Source organism: Salarias fasciatus, chromosome 19 (genome assembly GCF_902148845.1).
Source record: "Salarias fasciatus chromosome 19, fSalaFa1.1, whole genome shotgun sequence".
NCBI lineage: Eukaryota > Metazoa > Chordata > Actinopteri > Blenniiformes > Blenniidae > Salarias > Salarias fasciatus.
Window position 1 is genome coordinate 23,582,577 of NC_043763.1, and position 13,014 is coordinate 23,595,590.

A 13,014-nucleotide genomic window follows, 5' to 3' on the forward strand; every position below is an offset into this window, starting at 1 on the left:
GGAGATAATCATTAAACTGGAGGGATAAAAAGAAAATAAAATCTTATCAAAAAATGTGTGTTTTGTACAGATAAGAGAGAAACTGGTCCAGACATCCTCTCATATCAGTCTGTGTCAAAATGGAAACCCTGCAGGACGTTTTCACTCCTTCAATGATGGACTTGAACGTCGAACCTTCGTGTTTTATGATGCATTTGAAGAAAAAATTATCAGCCAATTCAAATCTTTTCTCAGCTGGTGTTATTTTTTGAACTTGTTTCAATATTATCAGAGTCAAAAGTATTTTTCAATAAACATGTTAACACTTCTTTTAAAATAACTCCAATATTTAAGTATTTATTTCATCAAATGTTTGCTCACTTTATGAAAACATGTTGCTTGTAAAAATTAACTGTAGTAGTATTTAAGGTTTTTCTTCCCACCATCGTTTTAGTTGAAAAAAGGTTTGATTTTAAATTTCTGAATTTAAGAATTCCTTAATTTTTAATATATTGTTTAACTTTGAGTCAAATTATTCATAACAAGCAATTATTTATTGTCAAATATAAATAAGATCAATAAATGGTCAAACTTAGAATTTAAGCTGATGCTATTTTTTTCCCTTCTCTGAAACTCCGCCGGCTCTCAGTGGAAAAACTCCGACCCCAGACAGAAACCCAGATATATCCCATCGTACCTTTCTGCCTGCCTTCCTTCAGGAGGGATTCATTAATCCCTGGAAGTGAACGCAGGTTGGGTGAGAATCAGGACTGAACGGCGAGCGGCGTCCATGTTTCTGTGTTCACCTTCTGTTTCCTCCCTCTGTTCTCTCTCTCTCTCTCTCTGTCTGAGAGACACTGGAGCTGTCACAGCATGGCACGGCACACACACACACACTCTCACACACACAAATAAAATGTTTTATTCATATTCTCTTGACTTTGAATAAATTATGCTCTCAGTTCTGTCTGAACGCTCGACTCTCACTTTATTTTAGAAACACGACTCAGCACCTCCTCAGGAAAGTTCCCTCAGTGGAATCCAGTCCAACACAATAAAAGACCCAAATCAGGTTCCACATGTTCTCACCATCTGAAATCTCAGGTTACAAAGTTGCTCTATATACGTATCAATCTCTACAGGATTCTAATAAAGTTTGGACTCAGCATGAAGTTTGCTGTGAGCAGAAAACACGAATAAAACAAGCTTTTGATGAGGTGAGTCGACGTCACTGCACAACAATAAAACACACAATCGTACGCCGTCATGCATCCTCGGCGAAACATGAACAGAGTCCTCCACAATGTGTCATTTCTACTGGTTAATTAGCTGCTGGAGGTCGTAGCAGCAGCCGCCGTGACCCCAGACTCCTGACACTGCCACAACTCTCTCTCAGGTTGTCTTTCATCAACACTGTAACAACAGCCGTCCCTGAACCCGTCTGATGGTGAGACGTGGGACCGACCGAGAGGCTGACGCATCTTAAAAACAGCCTCAGCTGTGACAAAGTGCTGTATATCAGACACAAAAGCCTAAAAGCATCGGTGCCAGCAATAAAACAATGAAAAAGACGGAATATAAGCACTGATTATTGTTTCAAAGTGCTGATGTGCTCAAACGGACATCAACGGTGACGCCCCCATTCTCTCACGACTCTTCTCTCACAGCTGAAAATGGCGGGGTGTCATTTCCTTAAGGAGCCAAGATCCAGTCAAGACCAAGGTCTAGAAAATGTTGGCAAAAACAGAGGAATACACTTTATATAATAAGTGGCAGCTTCGGTATGACGGTATGTCTTTGAAATGTCGACAGCTTTTGATGGAGATGCAGTGACGGTGCTCCAGGTGAAGAGAAGGTTCCTCCACCCAGCGGCGTGTTGCAGTGCGGAGTGACTCAGCCTCCATATCGATGAGCTTCAGCAGATAAAGGATGTCAGGATGTCAGTGGAGCAGCGGCGCCGAGCCGACCGGCCTGGAAGGAGAAAGGAGAGCCGGAGCAGACGGAGACTGACCCTGGACTTCACCTGCCACTGCAGAACTGATTACGAGACAAGATCCCTCTCTGATGAGGCCTTCAGTAACGGCCGCCGGCGGGCGTATCGTTCACGTGAAGCCAGAACATGACGGAGGAAAACATGACTCAAACTACGAGCAGGAAGTTTAGTGTAAAACTAGACTTGGCTGGATTCTGGTGACTTTTTTTTTTTTTTTTTTTTAATGGATCTGAGTAAGGCAGACTTTACTATCTGGAAGTTGGTCACTGGATACACAGACAGGCTGTGTGTCAGTGTGTTCAGTCACAATGTGCCAAAAACTACCACGACCAGACCGGCGGGAGAGTCCCTTCTCCACAGTCTCAGCTCAGCTCAGCACCGTGAAACTGTGGAGAATATACTGAAAAGAATACCTAACTAATAATCTAAGTCCAGACGAATTCAGTTTAGATGTTGGCACATTAAACAATGCTGTGGGTTACTTCAGGGGTCAGAAGATGGATGGATGGATGGATGGATGGATGGATGGAATACTGCATTACTGAAACTTTTCCTGATCCTTTTCTTTTACTATTATTTGGTGACTGATTTGCATCCTATGAAGTTTTGTTGTTTTTCTCGACAGCAAAGAAAATAAAGTCTCTCAACTCAACTGAATGGATGACTGGAACTTTTCATTTTAAGTTATTTAGCTTTTCATGTGACGTATCAAAAAGCGATACATATCAAAATACAGCTGTACAAAAGATTCACTGCCTTATTTGTACATGATTGTAGTGAATGTGCCACATCTGTAGTTTGCCAAGTAGAAATGCCACTGCCAACGTCCTGTGATCACGCTCGTCCCGTAGGAGTCTGCACCTCAGTGTCTGGGGGGTATTTTAGTTGTGGTTTTTTTTTTTTTCTATTTTCTGGTTGAATCATGGAGGCTGCGGTGGAAATTACTGAGAGCATTTTAGGTGTAAATGCAGGAGTCGGACTACGGACCGTTTCACAGAAATGGCAAAATGAGACCAAGAAGAAGAAGAAGAGGGGGATTCCAGAGGACATCATGATGAATGACATGCGTAGCAGGATGCGGACTCGATCCAAACGCCGTGACGGCCCGGTATCCTGACGGCACGGTATGACGACGACGCTCAAGTCACGCTGCGACTTCAACACATTTACTGTTGCCATGGTGACCGCATAGCGCCTTAAGAGTGATCATTTTAACCCAAACCACGCGTTTCCCATAAACCTTACTATTAAGTGTTAGTGAGATACTGTGGCTCAACACACACGGTAATTCCACTTAATGTCTCTTTGTGTGACCGGTCCTTTTTTTGCGGCGAGCAGCCATTTTGCATGTGGACGTGAAAACAGCCGATGGTGACTTGACATCACATCCGAGCCAGGCTGTCAGTAAAATACAGAATTCATTCATCCAGTGTGAACACACACTGAGAAACAGATGTGAGAGGCCAATTCAGGGATCTCTTCGTAGCACTGCTCTCATGTGATTAGCACCTATGACCACTTGATGTCTCTGTTTGACAGCAGAATGCTGCTGCAGGAAAACCTCCATGACCGCTGGATTTCACTGACAGAACAAGAACAAATCACAAAAAAGAAAAAAAAAAATTGTACAGAGCAGAAGGAGTTCAGAGTTGGTGAGAAACTCGTGGCTCAGAGCAGAGAACAAAAGCTTCAGTTCCAGGATTACATCTGGTTACATCAGTTACATCTGGATTGGGAGCAGAAATGTCACTTATGTATGATTTGTTCCTCTTCTTGAGACACTTTGTGACAGAAACACTCCAGTACCTACCAGCTGCAGCCTGTAACTCTCAGAGCTTGAACACACAGAGGTAGAGAGGGATGCATTGCTGGGATGAGGGAGGAGTTACAGGAAGTGAGCAGAGCTGACGGAGCCGGCGATGACCGAATGCTTGTGGTTAAAAAAAGGCAGCATCTCCTGGAGTGACGTCCCTGAGTCACACATTGAATCATAAATGTGATTCATGCTTCACATCAGGCCTCAGATACTCAGAGAGAGCTCTGACATGAGGTTTTAGATTACAGGAGGTGAAAGTGAAGCTTGGATCAGGATCACAGTGTTTTCCCGGACGGCAGCGACGTAAACACAAAGCCGTTTGTTCGCATAACGAGTTCGCTCCAACGAACTGAGATGTGTGGGGTTTAATTAGCAAATAGGTCAGTTTTCTGTACGGATGCCAACAGGACATGCAGGCCGGACACGTGAGCGCATCAACCAGTGTGCGCACGTGTGTGTGTATGTGTGTGTTTATACACATCGCTGAAGAAAAAAACTCAGCAAATCAGAGCAAAGTCAGCAGGACGTCCACGTGTGATCAGGACTCAACCATTTACTTTAATCAACTTGTTTAGATTCAAATAACACAGAGACATTTTCATTTTAACGCCAATAATCAGCACGACTCTGTGAACAAAGTTTAATCCCACTAACTGACAGTTCCAGGTCAGTAAACACAAGCTGGATGCAGCGGGACGGTGACTGGACAATCATCATCAGACCTTCAGTCATTTTCATCCCTGCATGAATCAAAGCGAGGCTTTAATCTCTGTCCAGTCTTTTCCTGTTTCCAGAGTGTTTTCTCTGAACTGGTGTTTGTTTGCGAGGGCGCCGGCGCTGCAGGAATCCCCCCGTAAAACACGGCGTGTGACGTCTAATCCCCACTGATCTGGCGATTCACGGCTCGGCGGCGGCGGCCGCTGTGACTCGGCGGTCTGCGGCCCGGCGGCGGCCGGTTTTACACGGGGATCCGTTTCACGTCTCGTTTTGTGAGATTAGAGCGGAGCGGAGATGAAAAGCCGTGCTGTTTTATGTAACGCGACAGATGTTTCACCAGCTGAGGCGGAGAACGGAGGCGTTTCCTCGCACGAGACGACGCAGATCTGACAACACGAAGTCACACTTTGCCCTTGAAGTTCCTGAAGAAAGGATGCTCTGATATGGGAGGCAAAACAAGCAAAGTCAGTCAGGCAGGTACGGGAAATTCCCTGAGAAATGATTAAAAACAGACGCAAACACCACATTCGCCCACGGATGTGAATCCACTGACTGCACAAGATGTTTGCACTTCATATAACAGGACAAACGCCACAGTAAGTGCAGACTTCATGCTTTTACTGGTGGTTAAACTCAAGTATGCAGAATCTCTCATTTCTTCATTTATCTGCAGAAAATTAATATTACAGCCACTTTAGTTTTCACTTGTCCTTCCTCTGATTTCCACTCATATCTCTAGAAAACCTGCAAACAAATCCTTGAACTTGTGACGACTGCAGAAACTCACTCTCTCTCACCAGCATTGTAAAACAAATGCTTCCAGCAAAAAGAGCCAAATTACTCTGATAACTGCTGTTTTTGAAAGGGATGCACGATATATCGGCATTGATATCAGTGTCTGTCGATGCTGATGATTGGTAATATTAAAGGGTCGATATTTATTTCCGCCTTGTTGCCGTTACGTGTGTGGGTTAGGGTTGCTTTTATTTGGTGAACGTGCAAAAAAAAGTGATAGTTCAATTATGGCTGTGATATTTTAACAGTTTCACAGATGTGAGTCAACCTGATTTGTATTGGTTTAAATTTAACCAAAATGACTACAACATAATTTTTTTTTAAATTTTTTTAATGGTGGCTTCCTCAAATCGTTCCAGTGTTTGGACATTTACTGTAACATTACATACGTTACAAAAGTTACGTTAACTACAGTTTGTTATATCGGGAAATATTGTCTATCAGCCAATCTTTATATCAAACGTCAGTCTAAACTTTCATATTGGTGCATCTTAGTTACTGAGAAAACAGAAGCAGAACCCAGCACTCAAGACCCTCTGCAGGCGGCCATTGTTGTTATTGTTCACCTACTCACACACTCACACATGTGCAGAAGAACTATCTGCTACGATGGTGGTGAGCATGTGCAGGGTACAGCGGTTCAGCCCGTTTCCACGGAGAAGCAGCATTTTCAAAAAGTTACGCTTCGCTCCGTTTCCAGTTTAATTGGTGTCTCCAGTTCTAATGAAACCCGACTCCTCACCTTCTTACACACACCCAGCTCTTCGTCTATTGGCCACGCCCAATGCCGTGTGGCGTGGCATTCGGGGTGAGCTCGGCTCTCCGCTGGCGCCACGCTATAAATCATTCACCGCACAGCCAGCGCTTCCGATAAAAGTCAAAGAAGGGAAGGCGTGTCTCACCCCGACACCCAAACGCAAAAATAAACCACTGAGAGAGAAAATACAGACGTGAGACAGTCTGCAGCGAGAGGGCGTGAGCGTGTGTGTGTGTGTGTTTGTGTGTGTGTGTGTGTGTGTGTGTGTGTGTGTGTGTGTCCCTGGAGTCCCCAGCCCTGCCCCAGTATGAATAATATATCACAGGGCTGCAGGGAGCAGGATGTGAGGAGGATCTGCCGTTTCTGCTCGTTAATCTTTGTCTTATGATTCAAACTGAGGAGATCAGGAACAGAAATAAATGAAATAAATCAAACTCTGTCACGTTTCACGGCTTCATCAGCAGCATGATGACTTCCTCACTGCACCAACAGCACTGGAGCTCCACTATGAACCGGAGTGAGGTGTGTGTGTGTGGCTTCCTGCAGCCTGAGATCAGAAACGCCAAGGAGCCATGAGCGAGGAAGGTTTTACTGTACTATTTTTTGGTTGGACAAAGTGTGTGTGTGTGTGTGTGTGTGTGTGTGTGTGTGTGTGTGTGTCTCAGTTAGCTCTGTTGTGTTTTGCTCTTTGATAAGTAGGACAGATGAGATCAGGGGTGTCAAACATCAGGGGTGTGAGATAAAAGCTGAGAACCAAATCTCAAGAAATTCAAAAGAAAACATTGATTTTTTTTTTAAATCTCGCTCCCTCGTAGCTATAAAACTCAAAGCCATCCTGTCAGGGTGAGTTTGTACAAACAGGCAGAATGCAACACTTTTCTGAACATTTCACTTATTTTGCACCAGATATTAATAATAATAATAATGATAATGCATTGGTTTTATACAGCGCTTTTTTCAGGACACTCAAAGACGCTTTACATAGCATTATTCATTCACACCATACCAGGTGGTGGCAAGCTACTACTGTAGCCACAGCTGCCCTGGGGCAGACTGATGGAAGCGAGGCTGCCAATCTGCGCCATCGGCCCCTCCCACCACCACCACCACCACCACCACCAACCATTCACTCTCACAACTTTCATACCAGGCAAGGTGGGTGAAGTGTCTTGCCCAAGGACACAACGACAGTTTTACGTCTGCGGGAGCAAGGATCGAACCGCCAACCTTCCGGTTATAAGACGACCTGCTCTACCAACTGACTGTCGCCCCGACAGTAGTTCATTAAACTTGACTTTATGTTGAGATTATAGTCACTTTTCACAATACTTGCTTTGTTTTGTGAAAATGTATCAACATTTTCACCACATATACAAAGAAGAAAACATTAAAATTTAAGTTTAAAGATTGTTATACTATTTTACTACAATCATCAGCCCTGGTCTTGATGCCACTGGCTGGATGTTCTCATTCAGATGAGTACTGCAGGTGTGTATGTGATCAAAACACACTAAAATCATTAAACTGATGTACATGGGGCAGGAGAAAGAGCACTGTGACTGTGATCTACGAGCTTCCTCATCCTCTCCCGTCTGCATTATGCTACATTAGCCTCCGAGACTCTTGGCTCTGGATTCCCAGCGGAGCCGGACTGAAGCATCGGAGCTCGGAAACAGTCATTAGGATGATATTACAGCGCGGCGTTTCCTCTCGGAGTGCTGACGCTATCACACCCAGCGACTCGGGCGCAGGACAGCGCCCCCCCCCCACCCCCACCCGAACGACAACCGTTCGCTCTGCAGGAGCCGATAAAGGCCTCTGTTTCTCTGGAAAGAAAAAAAATAAATAATGGGGCAGCGACAGGGAGAGGTGGAACCAGAGGACGGCCTCCTGGTAAGATTGATTCTTCTGTCTGGGAAGCCTGTTAAATCCTCGCCTCTGTCTGGTTCACGCTCGGTCGCTTCAAGCTAACGCTGCTCAATACGTCTGTCGAGGTTCACCGTCAGGTGGCTGCACTGATCCCTGCATCCCACACACAAATACAAAGTTCCTTTGGTTTTACTTTGTTTTTTTGTTTCTAATTTACAGATCAATTGAAATTTGTTGTAAATTCATTCAGTGTTGTTGAAGAAATGGCGTGACGGATCTTGTAAGACAAGGGTGACAAACATAAAGCCTGTGGTCCGCAAGAAGCTCCAATCCAGACCACTAAACCATCAAAATTTCACAGAAAATATCCTTTTTTTTTTCTTCTTAAGAGTAGCAGACATGAGACAACAACACTGAGGCCTGAGCAGAGGTTTTGATTATGCAGCCGTGAAACCTAGCTACCTGGTTAAACTAGCGTCAAAGCCATGCTTTCAGGGTGAGTTTGGAAAAACACCCATAATGCACCAGGGAGATCTGAAGGTTTGGGGACATTTCGCTTCATTTCAAACCAGAAGGTTTCATCAAACTTGGCTTTATGTTGAAACTGTAGTTATTTTCCATAGTAATTGTTTTGTTTTGTAAAAATAGACGTTTTCCTCACGTATACTCCGTGCCACAACAAAGAACAACTTCAGAGAGTAAATCTGAAGGTTGTTGTGGCTAGGAGGCGAGTTTACCTGGGGAATGTGGCTCCTGAACTAAAACCCGTTTGATTCCTCTGGTGTACAAACATCAGCTCGAGCAGGATACAAGGACTTTTTTTTAATCCTCCTTTATAAAAGTGCCACATCTTGAAGGAACATGCATTCATGAGACGTGGGGAGAACTTCAAGCCAGGAACAGCCCGTCTGTGAGTCTGGCTCTGAGGAGACATTTCAACAACAGGTTTTAGCGACGGCACCGCAGCCGGTCTGCTCATCTCATAAACACAACGATCCCCATTTCAGCAGGAGAGCAGCAGGAGGGGATCTGGTACCCAACAGCATTGCTGCGACTCAGAAACACAACAGTCTGAAAGCAGCAGCACGGAAATGCATTTTTCATCCTTTTACAAAAAGAATGAATGAACAGAGACGCACCATCCCCCCTTCACGCATGTGTCTCCCAACGCTCTGCTATTATGGAGTGAAGAGAATGAACTTTGACCCTCATCATGCGGTACCCGATTCAAATTCACACGCAAACACGCTGAGGGGGATTTAAACATGGCGGAGGGAGGGACACACACACACACTAACCCCTCACTGAGCTCTATTGTGCTAGAGGAGGGTATGAACACTTCGACCGTCACTCTGTGTTGTCAGGCTGAACATGCAGTGGTTCTGATAGATGTGATCAAAAACCACAGACAGGAGAAAATCCATGAATATTTGAAGTATCGTCTCAGTTTCTTATTCCATCAGTGAGGCGTCTGATTGGTGCAAATCTACTTTGTTGCAGGACAACGACCAAGGACGACCGAGGACAACCAAGGATGACTGGGGACGGCCGAGGACAACCAAGGATGACTGGGGACGGCCGAGGACGACCATGCTGAACAAGACTGAAGAAAAAGACGTTTGAAGACTGGAAAGGACTGAAGAAGAATGTGCTGAACGAGACTGAAAAAGACAGAAGCCTGATAAACGCTGGAAAACATTGAAACAACAGGGGGAGACTGAAAAAGACACAATAAAACTGAAGAAGATGCGAGAGGACTTAAAAAAAGACGGCAGACAGGAAAAAGACTTTTTTTCCATTTGTCTTCCCAAATGAGAGAGTGGAGCTTCAGCTGCCTGGACAAAGAGGAAAACAGAAGGAGGTCGAACACTTTTCAGTTTGATACCAACAAAATTAAACTCACTGGAGTCGTTTTCTCGACTGTGATAAAATTATACAAAGTGTAGAGAAAACACAAGAGAACCCTGACCTGAGTCTGAGATCATGAAGCAGTCCGAGTTTCTGCTTCATCAACCAAAATTAACTCTCAATGCCCGTCGGTCCTCCTGGAGCACAATATCAAGAAGAAAATGTTTCAAGTATAGTTCCTGAACGTTCCAGTAATCATGAAGTCTGCATGTTGAATCATGTGATCCAGGGTAAAAGTGTAGAAGGAAATAGTTTTGGGGCAATGAATCTCTTTACATAGAGGCAAGAACAACATCTTGTTAGAAAGACATTCAGAAGCTTCTTAAAAACTCTTTTTTTTTTTGGCTTTTTGGTGTTTTCTTATCTCCAGAGTGGATCCAGGTGTGTTTGTTGAGTCTTGTGCACGTGAACGTGACCTGATTTGACCCGAGTAAATACGAAGGCTCCCGGCTAATTACAGGTGGTGCGGTGGGAATCGCTCCATCTGCACTGAAGCCTCCACTCACTCATTACCGCCGCCGTGTCGGTGCAGCCAGACGGCGAGGAAACGTCACGGCTGAAAGATCGACGCGAACCCAGGCCAGAACAAGAAAGTTGTGCTCGACGCCTTGCTGAGATGTACTGGAGGCATCCATCACGGCTCTGCAGCGGCGGGGTGGAAACACGCTGATGGGTGGAGGGAGCCTCCTGCATTAACGCCAATGATCCCATCAACGAGCAGAGAAGAAGAACGGCTCCATTCCCTTCAGGGAAGACTTTACAGGTTTAACATCGGCTGAAATGACGACCAGGTACAACTTTATATCCCGATGAAACAGATGATGAATTACTGCTGTAACTAGTAAGTCACTGATTACTGCAGTGAGAGAACTAGTAACTGAAGTCTGTGTGAATCTTCCTCCTAGTGAGATAAGTAACTCCAACTGACATCCAGATTAAAGAGCATCTTCATCCACTAACCTCCAGATTATGTGACCCACACAGAGCAGACAGCTTAAATGTGTCACACTAACACAAAAACGCAAACATTATTAATGCGGAAACTTTACCAGGTAACTATAGTTACTACGCATTTCAAACAACAGATAAAGTAACTTTTCAATGTAGAAAATAACTAAACAACTGTGAGTTTTCAGTAACACACACAACACTTTGCAACACAGAAATGATCCTTTTTGTTTTGGTTTCGGTTGCCTTGTGGTGCCAAGTGGCGTTCCTCAGGAATCAATTCTTGTGTCACTGTGGCTTTTTTATTTTTCTTCTGAAAGACTCGAGGAGGTAATCTGATACTGCTTTCCCACGAGCAAAAAACCCGTTTAAACCTGCTAATAATCGGCTCCTCATGGAAGTGGCAAAGGGTTTAAACGGCATTCCGAACCGGGTCGATCGCGTGGCTACGTTAGCACGCTTGTTTTGGACACAGTGTGAGATATCGCCCGTTAAGATGACTCAGCAATAGCAAGATAGCGAGAGCAGAGAGCTTCTCTTGACTCGTGGAGAAGAGGAGATTCGTCCACAGGTAACGGGAACTGTGCTCCTCTGCATTGTTTACCTCGCTGTGCTCCGTGGCGCTGATGATGTCATCAACGTGGGACATCATCAGCGCGGGAAAACGCAGCCACACAGCTCACCTGCAGGCCGTTAGACCCGGGTATGCAGGCAGTGGGAACGGAGGCAAATGCCAATTGTTAGCGCTAGTTTCAGTGGAACAAGCGTATGAAAAAAACTGAGTTGCTGCAGTAACAAAGAGATGAGTTCATCCAGATTTTACATGATTTAATGCTGTTACTCACCAGAAGTGAGACTACTTTTATTTTGAAGACATTTGTGTTGGGTTTGGTGTGGCTCTCAGACAGAGTTCACATTAGTTTTTTTCTTGTTGTTTCAGCTTTTTTTTTTTTTTTTTTTTAGGAAGTGCTTCAGGTAATTAAAAAGTGGGTCTACACACAACGTGTTATAGTAAATTCCACACGAATTCAGAGGAAACACCAACAGAAGCAGAAGGTGCAGCCCACAGAAAATTAAAAAAAAATGAGTATAGTAATGCCTTCACTCCTTTCTACTCTTATTACGGAGATTTCAGGAGAATTATTCAGTCCAACACATCTCATGGGTGTCCTAACCTCATAACTTCTCTCTCCGTTTCAGATTCAATCCTGTGAGGCATCGGTAACACGAGAAGGCCACACCCTCGAATCCTTCCTCGCTGTGTGTGTGTGTGTGTGTGTGTGTGTGTGTGTGTGTGTGGTTACATCACATCCTGTGGAGTGGAAGATGATGAGGCCGACCACTGGAGCTGTGCTGGAAACAGACTCCTGCTCTTCATCACCAGACAGAGAACCATGTTATCCACGTCAGTGCGTTTCCATCCGAAGCCTCTCTCCCACATCTCCGCTGCAGCTCTCAGATTAACGCTGAGGTTTTGCCTGCCGGCATCTCAAAAGCTGGATTTATCATCAAGTAAAGCCATTGAGTCCACCTCCTCTTACCTCCAAACAGGAGCAGGAACCTGCTGCTGCATTTAAAATATTTTATACACAAAACCTTCGTCTCCCAACATCTTCCACAGTCAAACCACTTCACGGCTAAATTACGCCAATATTTGACATTTGTACATCTGTCTGAACTGAAGGTCTTTAGACTAAATTTAACGTGCAGTCTGCGTTCAGGCTGGGTTTAGAAAGGTTTCAAGACTGGATTTATTCTGGTTTTTGGCTTTTCTTACACCAGTTTTATTCTTTGTTCAGTTATGGTTTGGATGTATTTTCAACAGTTTATTTTTTTTAATGTCGTCATGTGGGTTTATATAAGATTTTAGATTAGAAAGTAACTGGATTTAGTCTGTGTTCAGAGATGGGTTTGAACTGGTTGTCACACTGGGTTTAAACTGGTTTGTGGAGCAAATTAAAATAAATTCAATATGTCTTCAAGCTGGGTTGAGAAGAGCTTCAGTTTGTGTTTATTCTGGATTTAGACTTGTTTTATTCTGTGTTGTTGTGTGGCCTTGAAGAGTTTTGCTTTGAGTGTAAACTGGCTTTTAAATTGAGCTTGGGATGGTTTATTGGACCAGATAAAACTAGATTCGGGCTGGTTTAAGTGTCTACACCGGGACCATGGACTGTATTTACTCCAGTTTTAGTCTGTGTTCAGAGACGGGTTCACACTGGAGTTTAGACTGGG